A 16,350-nucleotide genomic window follows, 5' to 3' on the forward strand; every position below is an offset into this window, starting at 1 on the left:
AGCAGGCCGAGGAATTTGCAGGGGAACGGCAAGCACGGAGCCCCTAGAGACCCAACGACCTGCTCGCAGTCGAATCTCTCCCCATGAATTGGCATGACCGAGCTCTTGAGGAAATTGACCTGCAATCCCGTCGCCTCACCGAACTTCACCAGGATTGCCTTGAGCGCCATCACCTCCTCATGCACAGGGTTGATGAAAAGGGCGTCGTCGTCTGCGTACAGAGAAGTGCGAAAGGCGGGGATACGACCACTTAACCTGGAGAGGATACCGGAATTCACCGCATTGTCAATGAGGCGCTGGAGCGGCTCCATTGCAAGCAAACAGGAGGGGGGACAGAGGATCCCCTTGCCTTAACCCCCTCCGGTGCCGAATCACCCTCCCCGTCATGCCATTAATGAGCACTCTCGACGACGCCGAGGAGAGGAACATTGCTATCCAGTCACACCATCTCTGCCCGAAGCCGCGGGCTCTCAACATCTCCAGCAGGTAAGCCCATGACACCATATCGAAGGCCTTCGCAATGTCCAGTTTGACGAGCAGCATTGGTCTGTTGGTGCGGTGGAAATGCCTGGCCATTCCTTGCACAAAGAGAAAATTGTCTTGAATGCATCGACCCTTGATGAACGCACTTTGCACCGGAGAGATGAGCTTGTCAATCCGCCTGGCCAACCGTGAAGCAAGCACTTTGGCGAAGATCTTCATGACTCCATGGAGCAGACTGATGGGCCTATAGTCAGACATTGTCGTCGGTGTGGCGTTCTTCGGTAGCAGGACGATGTGAGCTGCATTCATGAGGTGCAACCCTGTCCCGTTGACTCGATGTAACTGCTGAAACGCCAAGAACAGATCCGGAAGTATTGTGTTGAGGGCTGCTTTAAAAAAGGCGCCCGAGAACCCGTCCGGGCCAGGTGCTTGGTCAGCCGGCAAGTCGCCGATGGCAGCCCTGATTTCCGCTGTGGAGAAGGGCTCCTCCAGCTCGTGCAGATCTTCACGCGGGAGGCCAAGTTCGTCCCAGTTTAAGGACGGACCAGTTTGCGCTGCGGTTCCGAGCAGCCCCTGGAAGAAGAGCGCAGCCAATTCCTCCTTGTGCTTCTGCTCCGTGGCAATTGTCCCACCCGACGAGAGCGTAGCAATGAAGTTTTTCCTCCTTCTCGAGTTCGCCTTGATGTGGAAATATTTTGTGTTCGCATCCCCTGCTCTGAGATATCTAACCCTAGCCCTTTGTTTAGCTTTAATGCGTTCAATGACCACTAACCCGAGGATTCTGGACTTTAGTTCCTTCCGCAGCAGAAGCTCGTCTGGCTCGAGCTGTCGATTCTCCTGTGCTAAATCTAGCAAGGCCACAGTATCCTGCGCCATCAGGAGTTGAAGCTTGGTATCCCCTATGTGATGCTTGTGCCACAAGCGAAGCGCTTTTGCCGTTCTTCTTAACTTCTCATCGATCTTCGCCACCGCCCCGGTGGCACGGCAGGGCTGCGCCCAAGCGTGCGAAACTGTCTCCTGGAATCCTTCCATATGCGGCCAGAAGGCCTCAAAGCGAAATCGCGCCCCCTAGGTGCCACCCCGTCGCAAGTCATCAGGAGAGGGCAATGGTCGGACATCGCCGTTGCCAGCGCCTGCAGCCTAGCAGAACCAAACCACGCGTTCCAATCCGGGGTGCAGAATGCGCGATCAAGACGCACCAGAGTCGGCTCCCGCTGCTCGTTCGACCAAGTAAAACGCCGCCCCGATAGCTTCAGCTCAAGCAGATCACTGGAGTTCAGCGCGGCTTTGAATTGCGCCATCAGGTTCAGGTTCAGGTTATTGTTGCTTTTGTCCCGCACTTCATATATGAGATTAAAGTCTCCAATGAGAAGCCACGGTCCATCTATCATCCCGCGGATTCTAGCTAGATCGACGAGGAATATTGGTTTTAGGGCGTCATCCACTGGCCCATAGACCGTTGATAGCCACCACGGCTCTTCCCCGGTCTTGGGCTTTATCAGCACTGTGATTGCAAAGGCTGAAGTGTCGATAAGCTGAACGTCGAAACGCTCCTCGTCCCAGGCCAGAAGAGCGCCTCCTCTTGTTCCCACTGCTGGCAAAAGCGCCGATCCCTTCAACCCAGGCCCAACGGTCTCCATGAGCATGTCCGCTGAGAAGACCTCGCGCTTTGTCTCCTGAAGGCATAAAAAGGAGCATCTAGTCTGCTCCACTGAGCTCCGCACACCCCATCGCCGCGCACGGTCGTTTAGCCCGCGCACGTTCCAGTTAAGAAGAGAGAAACTACTCATTAAAACACATAACGGGACCCTCTTCATTAGCATACTCGAACCGCGAGCAGCACCGATTCACGAACAGGTAAGGCCGGAGGAACAACACAGGCGCCCGGCGAGGTCGCAACAAGCTAACACTAGGCATACGACGCGGTCTACTGACGGCGCGGTAGCAACTAACACAGGGACAAGCATTGTTCTGAACTAACATGAGAAACAGCTAGGTCCCGAACAACGGTGGAGGCGGTTATGCCAGCCTCGCCGACTCCTCTCCGGCAAGGCCCTGGAGGTCTTCATCCGGCAGGTTGATTCGCGCTTTGGTCCTCACCCCGGCTGCCTTTGCCAGCGAGGCAGTGAGGTTGCCAAGCGGCTCCTTGAAGCGATCCACGTAGCGTTCCCTGACCTGAACGTTGAACTGCCCCGGCTCGTCAATGAACTTGAGTTGCTTGGCGAGGCGAGCCTGGGCCTTCTACTCTTGTGTCATCCCGCTGGCAGCCTTGGCGATCCTGGCGCTGACCCTGCGCTGCGAGGTCGGGGTAGGGACCATGCGAGGCTCCGGCGGTGCCTCGACCTCTTCCTGCTGCGGCACGCATGGCGGCGCTCCCATGATGGAGGGCAGTAGCATCTTGAAGACTTTGTTGAGGAACGTAGTCGTGGCATCAACTTCCATCCCTTGCAGTTGCTTGGCCAGCTGCTCCGCCGTCATGAGGCGCTCGTGCCGGCCATGAGCCTGGGGGGTAGGCCAGCGGAGCTCCTGAGATTCTACCGGGGCCGTCTCCTCCGTTGGCTCCGGCACCAGGTATCCCAGGCTGGGCCATGGGTTGCGCGCCAGCTCCTCACACAGATCCAGCCCCGGCTTGGAAAGGGGCTGCGACTGGGCTGGGACCAAGGCAAGGCCCTCGTTGAGGCCCAGCCCCTCCTGGGCTAGAGACCCCTGGTCAGCCTGGGCCGGGACCAAGGCCAAGGCCCATCCCACCTCCATCTCCTCCGAGGGCGCAGGCACGGGCCAGCCCCCCTCGGCGGGAAGCAAGGGGCCCAGCTCCTGACATGGCTGCCAGCTCGATAGCGCCTCCAGCTCCAGCAGGAAGGGGTCAGCGTGCGTGAGCGTTGCCCATGCCTCATCCACCTCGTCCTGGAATGGAGCCATGTCCGGCTCGGCAGAGAAAACCGACATCCCAGGCAGCGCGCCCAGAGGATAGATGTCAGGCCCTGCAGGAACGCCCTGCAGGACTGGGAGCGAGAGCAGCTCCTCCAGAGCCACGCCTTGGGGCAGGCAGGAGCGCGGGGAACGAAGAGCAGATTCCTGCACCCCCACATGCAGCCTCTCCCTGGAGCGCGACCGGCTACGCCTACCGGAATCGACAGGGGAAAGGCTGCCGCTGCTGGCAGATCGCTCGTCACGGGGCGAGGCGCTGCGACGGCGACCGTAGCGGCCTACAGCCCTGCCAAACTGGCGCCGAGGAGCCTCTCGAGCCGTTCCGTCAGAACGGCACCCAAGCAGCCCACCGCGCCACGTGGAACGTGACCTGGCATGTCTGCGGCCACCTCCTTCCGGCTCCTCGTCGTCATCTCTCGGGCGGGGCCGCATCACAACCCCATGCGGTGCGGAACGGCGACGATCGTCGCCCGCACGGCCATCTTCTGTGCCCTTGACCCAGCGGAACCGATCGCGGAGCGGCCATTCGGTATTGGCACCCGGCGGGCGCTCCGACACCGGTGTGAAGTCCAGCGTCTCGTCGAGGTGGATGAGCACCGGGAACTGCGGCCCGTGCGGGGCCTCCTCTCTCGGACAGCCCTCCGGCGGCACTTGGCCACCGCGCCCCTCCGCCGGCCTGTTGATGATGGAGAAGCCATTGGCCGTCGGAATGTCGTCGGCTGACCACGCCCACACCCATGCATAGGCCAGAGAGGTGTTTGAGAGGGACGTGGTCTGGCGCTCGAGCCGGTCCACCTTGCAGGAGAGGCCAATCGCATCCTGAACCGCCTCCTTGCGCCAGGCCTGCACCGGGATGCCTTCGATCGCGAGCCGACAGTAGAAACGGCCGACACGCTGGTGCCCACGTGCAGCCGGCGACCAGGGCGCGAGCGTGAGCGCTACGCCCCTGCAGGTGGCCACACCGGCGTCCACTGCGGTGTCCCTGTGGCGAGCGTGGCCGAATCGCACGAGGAAGTCCTCGGGATAGTGCTTGGAGACGTGCATCTGGTCCCAAGGGATGTTGAGGTCGCGCTCAAGTGCCTTGGCCACCAGCTGGGGGTTGATGTCGTGCCTGGCCTCGGACATGGTGACCAGGACGGCGGACGTGCGCAGGTTGCGCGCCGCATCCTCCATGGCCTGCGTGCTGGTGGTGAACGTGGTGCCAGCGCCGGGGCGCTGCGAGGCTTCCCCGGGGTGATAGGCCATGCCGGAGGCAGCGCGGACAGCTCGACGGACCGGCCTGGCAACTACAGCGGGCGGGTGGGCATGCGCCTGCCGGATCGATCTGTCAGCCGCAGGGGGTGGAGGTTGGTGGAGAGCCGCGAAAGATAAGGGCGGCGGCGGAGGAAGGGGCGGAGGCGGAGGTAGCTCGCAACAAGGGGGTGGTGATGGCGGAGCTTTGAGCTGGGGCGGTGTGGGAGCGGAGCGGGGAGGGCGCGGCGAGCGGCGGGCAGCTTTGCAGGAGGGAGCACGGGCACGGTGACCGAACTGCCAGCAGTCCGCGCACCGGACTGGATCTCTGCACGTAGCGGTGCGGTGGCTTGGGTCATGGTGGTTTGGAGCGAGACATCTCAGGCAGCAGCCCCGGAACCTCCTTAAGAAGGCAGCGCGGCGCTCTACGGCCTGCCCGCGCGCCGAGGAGGCGAGGCCGCGACCATAACCATGACGCCCCGGAACCGGTACGGACGGTGCACGCCGCCGGCACCTCGAAGAAACCAAGTGCCATTTCGGGGAAGAAACGACCTCCCACCCGTTGGCACCCTCACCACCCACTCTCTGGCAGCCAGCCGGTGCCTGCGAGTTAATGAGAAGGTTGGGTGGCACGCAGATCACCGATGGAAGGCGGGTCGAGGCCGGCGCAGGAAGTGAAAGCGGAGGGGGGCGCAGATGATAGACCTGAGGCGCGCGGTCGAGGCCGGCGCAGCGAGTGAATGCCCGCGCAGAGCGCCGGTAGCGCTGGATTCCCCAATCTCAGATCCAGCACCGCCCCCAGATGCAGCCTCCGACGATCCACAGGATCGACCAGTGGATCTGGAGCACAGCGAAGCGGACGAGGCCTCACCATGGATGGCCCAGAGCGTAGCCGCAACACTGTCCACCGCGTCGGGCGGGCCCCATCGTTGCATAGCGGTCGAAGGAGAAGAGCTGGACGGTGTTCCCGGAGTGGGGGAAGCCGGTATGGTGGTCGCCACTCCCGGAGCGGGAGGAGGCGAGAGGCTAGGCGGTTGCATGATACGCAAGCCACAAGTTCGCAACTTCGAAATCAAACTTGGCATTGCCCAACGACTACTGTGTTAAAATTATACGACATTTCAGTTTTCGGAAACGATGGGCATACGCGTGTATGTACTTCCTTCGTTTCTTTTTAGTCTGCATATAAAATTTAGTCAAAGTGAAACTTAATCAACTTTGACTAAGTTTATAGAAAAGAACATCAGGACTCATAACATGAAACAAATATTGTTAGATGCATCATGAAATTAATTTTCACACCATATAGTTTTAGTATAGTAGATCTTGATATTTTTTCAACAAAGTTGGTCAAACTTTATAAAGTTTGACTTTGACCAAATAGTTTTACAAGCAAATAGTTTCACGTGCAAATAAAAACACAATCAAATAGTTTCACATCCAAATAAGAACACAATCAAATAGTTTTACAACCCAATCAAAATTGTCTTGAATAGATGAACAATAAGTAAACCAATACATCTACAGGTTGTCAATGTGAGTCCACATGTGCTTAACCAAGTCATCCTGGAGCTGCATATGAGTATGCCAATCACGCATTTCACGATAAAATTGGACAAACTGTTCATATGTTGCCGGTTCTTGGTGCTCAAGCTCAACATTTTCACCCTGAAAATCAAACCCTTAGTCGTAAATGTTGTCATCACGCTCATCCTCCATGATCATGTTGTGCATGATCACACAAGTGATCATCACCTCCCAAAACTTTTCGGTGCTCCATGGCAATGCAGGGTATCGGACGATACCCCATCAAGATTGAAGCACACCAAAAGTATGCTCCACATCCTTCCTACCACTCTCTTGCATTTGGGAAAATCTCTGTCTCTTATCTCCTTGCGGATTGGGTATTGTCCGCACAAGAGTTGACTAATGAGGATATATACCATCAGTTAGGTAGTATACCTCGTTGTAATTATGACCATTGATATTAAAGATGACCTCTGGGTCGAAAATCCGGGTTGCCTAGCTCTGGTGGTGGTGCCACAAGTCGGCGGTTATAAGATTACTAAAGTACTCATGGATGGAGGAAGCAGCATCAACATCTTATATTATGACACTTCCAAACGCATAAATTTACCAGAGAAACAACTCTCGTCATCTTCCATAGTCTTCCATGGGATCGTTCCTAGGAATTCTGCTTATCCTATTGGGCGGATTAAGCTGGAAGTGGCGTTTCATGATGAATACAGTCACAGATCAGAACTCTTGACGTTTGAGGTAGTTAAGATCAAGAGCCCTCAAGCTCAAGATGCCTGGGCCCAAGGGCGCCATCATGGTTGATGGTAACAGTAAAATTGGCCGTGAGTGTGAAGAAGGGGACGCAGCTTATGCTGAATCGACATGCGTTGGGGAGGAGTTGAAGTTTTATACGTCCAACGTTGACCCGGCCGACATGACCTCCCTGAAGAAGCCCACCACGGAATCTGACCCGCCTCTCAAGTTTAAGGCGGCCGAAGACATGAAGCAGGTTGAATTCATCCCTGGCGACTCATCTCAGTAGTTCACCATTGGGACAGGCATGGATCTCAAATAGGAAGGCACGCTCATCGAATTCATCCCTGAGAATCGGGACATCTTTGCATGAAAACCATCTGACATGCCTGGTGTAACGAGAGAATTCACTGAGCACCACCTTAATGTTGATCCCAAGATGAAACCACTCCGGCAATACCTCCATCATTTTAACGAGGAGAGACGAAAGGCTATTGGAGAAGAAGTGGCTCGGCTCCTAGTTGCCGGGCTCATCATGGAAGTATTCCATCCTGAGTGGCTGGCCAATCTAGTACTTGTTCTAAAGAAGAATGTTACTTGGCATATGTGTGTTGATTACGGGCGACTGGCGCGTCAGATAAGCCGGCGACTGTTGGGAAAACATAGCATGGAAAACAAAAAAATTCTATGCACACGCAAGATCTATCCATGGAGAAGCATAGCTACGAGAGGGGGAGAGCATCTTCATACCCTTGAAGATCGCTAAGCGGAAGCGTTTATCAACGCGGTTGATGTAGTCGTACACCTTCACGATCCGTTCCTATCAAGTACCGAGCGTACGGTACCTCCGCATTCAACACACGTTCAGCTCGGTGAGGTCCTCGCCTTCTCGATCCAGCAAGAGGGGCGAAGTAGTAGATGAGTTCTGGCAGCACGACGACGTGGTGACGGTTGGTGATGAAGAACAATCTCCGCAGGGCTTCGCCAAGCACTACAGAAACAAGACGGAGGATAAACTAGAGGGGATGGGGTTGCCGGCACACGGCTTGGTGAATCTTGATATGTCTTGGGTGCTAGCCCTGCCCCTCTATTTATATGTTGAGCCCTGGGGTCAAAACTTGGACTAAAAGCCTCCTTGTCGGTGTCAAAACCGGCGGATCTCGGGTAGGGGGTCCCGAACTGTGCATCTAAGGCGAATGGTAACAGGAGGCAGGGGACACGATGTTTTACCCAGGGTCGGGCCCTCTTGATGGAGGTAAAACCCTACGTCCTTCTTGATTTATTCTTGATGATATGAGTATTACAAGAGTTGATCTACCACGAGATCGGAGAGGCTAAACCCTAGAAGCTAGCCTATGGTATGATTGTCTGTTGTCCTACGGACTAAAACCCTCCAGTTTATATAGACACCGGAAAGGGCTAGGGTTACGCAAGGTCGGTTACAAAGGAGGAGATATACATATCCGTATTGCCTAGCTTGCCTTCCACGCCAAGTAGAGTCCCATCCGGACACGAGACGAAGTCTTCAATCTTGTATCTTCATAATCTAACAGTCCGGCCAAAGGATATAGTCCGGCTGTCCGGAGACCCCCTAATCCAGGACTCCCTCAGTAGCCCCTGAACCAGGCTTCAATGACGATGAGTCCGGCGTGCAGTATTGTCTTCGGTATTGCAAGGCGGGTTCCTCCTCCGAATACACCACGGAAAAATTAGAATACAAGGATAGTGTCCGACCTTGAAAAATAAGTTCCACATACCACCGTAGAGAGAATAATATTTTCACAAATCTAATCTGCCGACTTGTTTTGGTAACATGACATTATGCCATGGCCCGGTGATTATTTGAACCGTTTCCTTCAACTAGCCCCGCACATAACGCGAGGCAGTTTTTTGACACGTCTTGTCAAAGCAGAGATTGTGTCCCCCTTATTACGGGATTCTCATCAATATGGGCGTGGGTAACCCAACTTTGCCTAGGACTCCTAGATTTTAGGCAAGTCCCAAACGGCCACGAGGAGGACGCTTGATATTCACCCTCTTTATAAAGGGTCAAGGTTTTTACTTTTTTCCTCCCGTGCTCAATCGAATCCTTCCCCCGCCTCGAGTTCCAACACCCAAAGCCCAGGTCAGGTGCTTCGGACCTTCAGTCATGTCCGGATCTAGCCTCCAGGGCCGGTGGATGCCCTCCTCCCTCACGGAAGAGGATATCAAGAAGTTGAGGGAGGCAAGATACTTGACCGCCGAAGTCTCGCATCGGCTGCCCGCCCGAGGGCAGGTCGTCCCTTCTCCCGAACCCAACGAGGACGTCGTGTTCATCTCCCACTTCCTCCGAGGACTAGGCCTCACTCTGGATCCCTTCGTAAGGGGTTTGATGTTCTATTACGGGCTTGATTTCCACGATCTAGCCCCAGATTCCTTTCTCAACATCTCGGCATTTATTGTCGTATGTGAGGCCTTCCTCCGTATTACCCCTCACTTCGGCCTATGGCTCAAGACCTTTGATGTGAAGCCGAAGACGGTCGAGGGGCAATATGCAGCGTGCGGAGGTGCATTAATAAGCAAGATTGCTGGAGCTCCATGGCCAAAAGGTTCCTTTCCAGAGGTGTCCGGATTATGGCAAAGGGAGTGGTTCTACATCACCGCTCCCCGAAGTGCCAAGTGGGTAGCTCCCCCCGCCTTTCACTCGGGCCCTCCACCACAACTGATGTCATGGATCAGCAGAGGGCTAAGCTGGGGTCCAGCCAAGGATGTGCCCATACTGCAGAGCTGCATCCGGGATCTCTTCGAGGGAGATTTTAGTTTGGTTATGGTAGTGCAAGTCATGCTGGTTCGTCAAGTCCAGCCTTGCAAACGCTGGCCTTTCCATTTATGGGAATTCAACCCAAAAGGACCGCGCGCTATTCAGAATTTCCTCGGCCCGACGCATGAGGAGATGTACAAGTCGTTCTTCGGACCCCAGATAGAGTGTCCGAACACCTCCGAGGATGTGGGCCTGAGCAGCAACCGCACCGCGAACCAAGTAAGTAACCCTCTGGCCGGACACACTGTCTTTCTTTTATCAGGACATCATTCTAAAGGATCGCTCTTTGACCAGGACTGGATAGCAAAGGCGAAGATGATCCTGTGTTTGGCTCCCCTTCCCGAAGGCTTGGACAATCTGGTTCTGGAAAAGATGCTTGAGCCAGCACCTTGCCTGGTGCCCGCAAAGGAAGATGAAGGGGGGAATAAAGAGGGCCAAAGCAGGCCTCCACCGCTATCTGTTCCAACCGAGGGAATGAGTGCCTCCGTGAGGGAGGATAGCCAAGAGAAGGAGTCTGACATTCCTTCGCCCCGGGGGAGGAAGAGGACTACCTCTGATGATCCGAAAACTATGGTTTCCAAATGTGAGAAGAAAACTCCACCAGAGGATCCCGTCTCGGAGGGTGCTTTTGCCGCACAAAGTTCGTACGGGGATCAGCCCTCTAACAGGTCGTAAGTGATCAAAATTTACTTAATAGTAGAGATATTCTACCTTACTTCCGAGGAAAATAACCGAAGCATTTATCATGCAGTTCGGATCTTAGCCCTTCTCAACAGAGCTCGTCTTCAGGGGACCTTCTTCCGGAGATGATGGAGAGCGAAACGCCTCCCCGGGACTCCCCCGCTCAAGAAGCGGGCGACCTTGAAGTATCGTCACGGAGGGCCTTTCTGGATCCGATGAGGCCAGAAGATAATCCCATAGTCCCCCGAAGTCCCCAGCATCCAGCTCTTGAAGAGGGCAGACAAAAGAGTCCGGCGCCGTCTGGTATGCGGTCGGACGCACTGAGGGATCGGCTGAAGCGAGCGACCATCTCGGAAGAACACCATACATTAATGGGTACAGTGATGGAAAGGATCTCGTCCACCGAAAGCGGGTTGCACGACGCCTTTATGAGTCTACTAACGGGCTTTGAGGTACGTAAAATGATATACCTTTGTGATGGTACCGCGCATTTTTAGGTGTGCCCGGTGTAGATAGTAGCCCCTGAGACTCTGGTTGTCACCGAGAACGGTGGCAAATAGAGGATCATAGTCCTAGGTAATAACCATACCGCCTTTATGTGCAGGTGGTGGAAGCTCCGGTGGCTAGCCGGACTCATGAGTTTGCCGAACTAAAGCGGCAACCGGATGCGGCGGATGCCGACATCGAGCTTGTTAACAAGCGGCTTGACGAGGCACAGGGTAAGTGATATTTTCTAGAGAATGTCACATAGTAAGAGCAGCGTGATGCCAGTATCTTTAATATGTTGTGACTGCAGATGGAGCTGCCACCGTGGAGACCCTTCGGGCGGAACTTGCCCGTGCCAAAGAACAAGCAAGGAGTAGTAATGCGGCTGCTTTGAAGGTGGCCGAAGAGTTAAGAGCCGAGAAGGCCGCGCATTGTGAGAGTAAAGAGAAAATGGCCAAGATGGCTATAGAGTTAAAAGATACCGCCGACCGTTGTCAGGTCCTTGAAGAAGAAAACTGAACGAAGGCGATGGACCTCGAAAAGGCCACGATGGCGACCAAAGACACCCGCTCTGCCATGAGAGCGAAGAAGGAGGAGCTGCGTGAAGCCAGTGATATTGTGGCTGGGAAGCCCTTTTTGCTGCGGAGGAAGTTCGGAGATCCGCGACACACCCCTCTGGATCGGCTGTGGAGTTCGGCAGACGCATATCTGGATTTGATGGCGAGTGCTGTCGATGCGGCCGAATACTTCCGGGATCAAACAGATCATGAAGTGGACAATCTATTCTGGTCACAGTTTAACGTTCCAGAGCATCCGCTTCCACAAACTGATCAGCTTGCCGAATGGGCCAAACTCAATTGATTGTCCGGACTTGCCATGAGGTCTGTCGTAGATCATTTGTGGCCGGAAAAACCGAAGCCGAACAGCTATTTCAGCTTAGTGCAGCAGTTCCTTGGTGCGGTGCTGCGCATTAATGCGATGAAGAGGTCGGCGTGCATAGAAGGCTCGCGAATGGCCATTGCCCATGTCAAAGCATACCGGGCGGAAATGGATGCTACCACTGTTGCGGCGCAGGGTTCGGCCATAGGCCGAGTGGCTGCCGAGCACTATTTTGAAGAAGTTCTTGAGGGTGCTCATTTGATAGAGGCCCAGTGCTCGAAGAATATTATGTTTGAGTGACATGTATTCCCATTGTAAAAACAATGTTTTATTAATTTTATCAAGGCTGTATTTATACTTTTGCCCGAAAGTATTGTGATGCCTCCTGTGCGGCCGTTTTATGTATACATGTATATAACCTGAAAGATTGCAGTCGTCGGCTTCAGCCCCCACGCATATAAAGCGGGGGTGTTCGCAGAAGACGCGTATTCACACTTAATCCAATGTCTTGGTCCTACTAAGGAGGTGAGAGTGCAGCGCACTAGGCAACCGGACTATAATGCTTTAACACTTTCACTTAGCCATAGGAGTTTGACAGTGGGGCTACTATATAGCCCCTGGTGGCGCCGCACTCACCCGAGTTCGGGGTGCGTACATGCCCGGCCGGGAAACGGCCCTTCGTTAAGGCGGAGGAATTCTAGGATTCCGACAGGTCATCGAGTGGTTGACCAGTCTCGCGCTATATCATGACAGTCAGTTTTCGGCTTTCTCTACTGAGGTGCTCGTCCGGATGAACCAGGGCACAATCGCAGTAGTTCTCCTGGTGCCGCCTTAGCCGATAGAGTGGAACATAAGGCAGCAAAACACAGGAGCCGGGAAAACCCAACATTTGACCCAAGACACGATTCAGAGCTGATGCATATAAGGCCAAACTCGCGACGCTGAACACTCCCTAAGGTATTCGGTCTTTATGGTGTAAACCGGGCCTAAACAGTGCCCTTTGTTAGAAGCCCCTAGTGTCCGGGTACGTGCGTTGTTCTGACGTGGCCACATGCCAAGACGTCAGCATCCTTCTCAATTGTACTGAGAATCCGAGGGATGTGTATCAACAAGAGACAGTAAAAAAGGTTGACGCAGGGTCTTAATCTAAAAAGAATCCTTGGAACGGGTCCCTGCTGCACGTCTGTGCCTGTGTCTCCGTTGTGCCGTATCCTGGACGGGTGTAGCACGATTGTCATTTGTAAAAGAGAGGAACTTAGGTGAAAAGTTGTCATGCAAAAAGGTGGGTTTAAAGAAACCATCTACAGTTCAAGATGAGTAAAAATTGCCACTTGTCTGCGCGCGTTGAGCCCCTTGTATTTGTAACAGGGGTGTGGTCATCAAACCTGTATGAATTTCATATAGCTGCGCCGGACTCGTCTAACCGTGTCCGTGGTCTTGACGACCTATCGAATGCTTTAGTTGGTGAGGCCGTTTTAGTGTGCGGCTGCCAAGGCAGCCGCACTCTCTTCGGCGCGCAGGGATCGCTCAATATTTCCATTTACTGTAATGATGCCACGTGGACCGGGCATCTTAAGTGTGAGGGAAGCGTAGTGCGGTATTGAATTAAAGCGAGCGAAAGCTTCGTGTCCAAGTAGTGCTTGATAGCCACTTTGGAACGGAGCAATGTGGAAGGTTAAATTTTCGCTACGGAAGTTATCGGGGAAGCCGAATATAACCTCTGGTAGCAGGGAGCCCGTGCAATGAGCCCCTGGGCCTGTCGTTACTCCTCTAACGGTAGTGTTGTGGTGGCAAATTTTCGTTGGGTCTATCCCCATTTTGCAGATTGTGTCCTGATATATCAGGTTTAAGCTGCTGCCGCCATCCATCAGGACTCGTGTGAAGTGGTATCCATCAATTATTGGATCTAATACCAAGGCAGCCCACCCTGCATTCCGGATACTTGCTGAGTAATCCTGATGGTCGAAGGTGATCGGTTGAGACGACCAGTGGCAGAACTCCGCGGTGATAGGCCCTTGGGCATGTTTGTCTGGGAGTGCTGCTTTGCTTCTCCCCTGTATCACGTGTAACACGTTTACTGTTTTGACCTCTGGTGGAAATTTCTTCTGTTCCCCAGTGTTTTGCTTGCGAGGCTCATCCTCGTCTTCACTTGGTGTATCCTGCCCCTTACGTTCGGCGTTGAGCTTGACGGACTGCTTGAAGACCCAACATTCTCTGTGGGTATGATTTGCAGGTTTATCGGGGGTGCTATGGATCTGACATATTTGCTCCAGAATTTTGTTTAAGCTGGACAGTTCATCTCTGGCGCCTTTAGAGGGCGGCTTTTGCTGACCTGGCCGAGAGCTTCTGAACCCGGCGTTTACCGCCGTGCTCTTCGGGCTGTCCTCTTTATTCTGGCGCTTATTATTTTTACTGCGTCGTGATTTCCCGTTTCCATCTCTAACTTCGGATGTACTTGGGTCGCTGGTGCTGCACCGGGCTAACCAGCTGTCCTCGCCCGCGCAAAAGCGGGTCATGAGGCTTGTTAATGCTGCCATTGTTCTTGGCTTTTCTTGGCCGAGGTGCCTGGTAGGCCATTCGTCTCGGACGCTGTGCTTAAAGGTGCCAAGGCTTCAGCGTCCGGACAGTCGACTATTTGGTTCTTTTTAGTAAGAAACCTGTTCCAAAGCTTTCGGGCTGACTCTCCGGGCTGTTGAGTTATATGACTTAAATCGTCTGCATCCGGTGGTCGGACATATGTCCCTTGAAAATTTGCCCGAAAGGCGTCTTCGAGCTCTTCCCAGCTTCCAATGGAGCTTTCGGGGAGGCTTTTAAGCCAGTGCCGAGCTGGCCCTTTGAGCTTGAGGGGTAAATACTTGATGGCGTGGAGATCATCTCCTCGAGCCATATGGATATGGAGGATATAGTCCTCAATCCAGACCCCAGGGTCTGTTGTTCCGTCGTATGCCTCTATGTTTACGGGTTTGAATCCCTCTGGAAATTCATGGTCCAGCACCTCATCGGTGAAACATAGGGGGTGTGCAGCACCCCTGTATCTTGGTGTACCGTGGTGTTCAGATGTTTGTTGTGTTGCATCGTATGCTGGAGCGCGCTTGCGTGGTCCACAAATGGATTTGGTTGCGCCGTCCTTTTGATGCAAGCCCTCGCGTGGGTCGCGTATTGGCTTATGTGCGGTGTTGTTCGCCGCTTTATGTTGGCCGTGAGGTCGTCTATCCGGCCGGATGGACATTTCAATTTTTGGTTGCGGGGGATCTAAGGCCTCCTCATCGAACTCCGGTAGCAACTTCCGCTTCGGGTAGCTCTTGGTGTGGCGATTACTACCATACTTCGCTGCTGTGTTGAGTACTTCAGTCCATTTGATTTTGAGTGTGTCTTGTGCAACCTTGAGCCTTTGCTTCTGTTTTTCCAGACTCCTCGCCGTGGCAACAAGCCTTTGGTGGGCATTACGTTGCTCCTGGCGCCTGTCCGGTGTGATGTCGTCCGGACTGTTATCTTCGACGGGGTTGGGTTGTTCGGCTTGATTTTCCGTGTTACCGTGGTCGGGCAATGGTTCACCCTGCTCTAACGCTGGGTCTATGTGATCGTTGTTTCTGCCGGGGCGGGATTTGGGGCGGCGTTTACGCTGCCGCTTTGACTGCTGCTCGAGGGAACCACCCGTCGCTGCGTCCTTCCGTTCCTCGTCGTTATTTTCTTTGGATGTGTCCACCATGTATACGTCATGTGATGAAGTGGGCGTCCAGTGCCCTGTGAGTAGTGGTTCCTCTTCGACTCCTGCATCGTCGTCCATACCGTCGATGTCTTCGGAGTCGAATTCGAGCGTGTCGGTTAAGTCATCGACAGTGGCTACTAAGTGGGTGGTGAGTGGGCGACGAATTTCTTTGTTATCCGCATCACAATCCTGCCGGACGTAGTTTGGCCAGGATTCTCCTGACAAGGAGAGAGACCTTAATGAGTTCAGTATGTTGCCAAAGGGCGAGTGCTGGAAAATATCCGCGGAGGTAAACTCCATGATCGACACCCAATCGGATTAGATAGGCACGGGCGCAGGCGGTTCAGAGTCCGTGGCCGGAGAAGGATCCGACAGTTTGGCAACACGGCTCTCATGAAGGGTAAGGTCGATATTCGGCTCGATCGCCGCTGAGGGTACGGCCTCCATGACGGGGTCCATCCACCCGTCCATGGATGGCGCAACTGGATCCGAATTGAGGCTCGGGGTGGCTGCCAGTGCGATCTCCTGAATACAGTCCGATGATAGAGCTAAATCGTACTCATCATGACCGCGCGGCGCACAAGGCAGGGGCTCGAATCCGTCGAAGATCAAGTCTCCGCGGATGTCGGCCGTGTAGTTTAAGCTTCCAAACCTGACCTGGTGGCCAGGGGCGTAACTTTCGATCTGCTCCAGATGGCCAAGCGAGTTGGCCCGCAGTGCGAAGCCGCCAAACACAAAGATCTGTCCCGGGAGAAAAGTCTCACCCTGGACTGCATCGCTATTGATGATCGTAGGAGCCATCAAGCCTAACGGCAACGACACAAAGGAACTCTCAATGAAAGCACCAATGTCGGTGTCAAAACCGGCGGATCTCGGGTAGGGG

Source organism: Triticum urartu, chromosome 6, assembly GCF_003073215.2.
Source record: "Triticum urartu cultivar G1812 chromosome 6, Tu2.1, whole genome shotgun sequence".
NCBI lineage: Eukaryota > Viridiplantae > Streptophyta > Magnoliopsida > Poales > Poaceae > Triticum > Triticum urartu.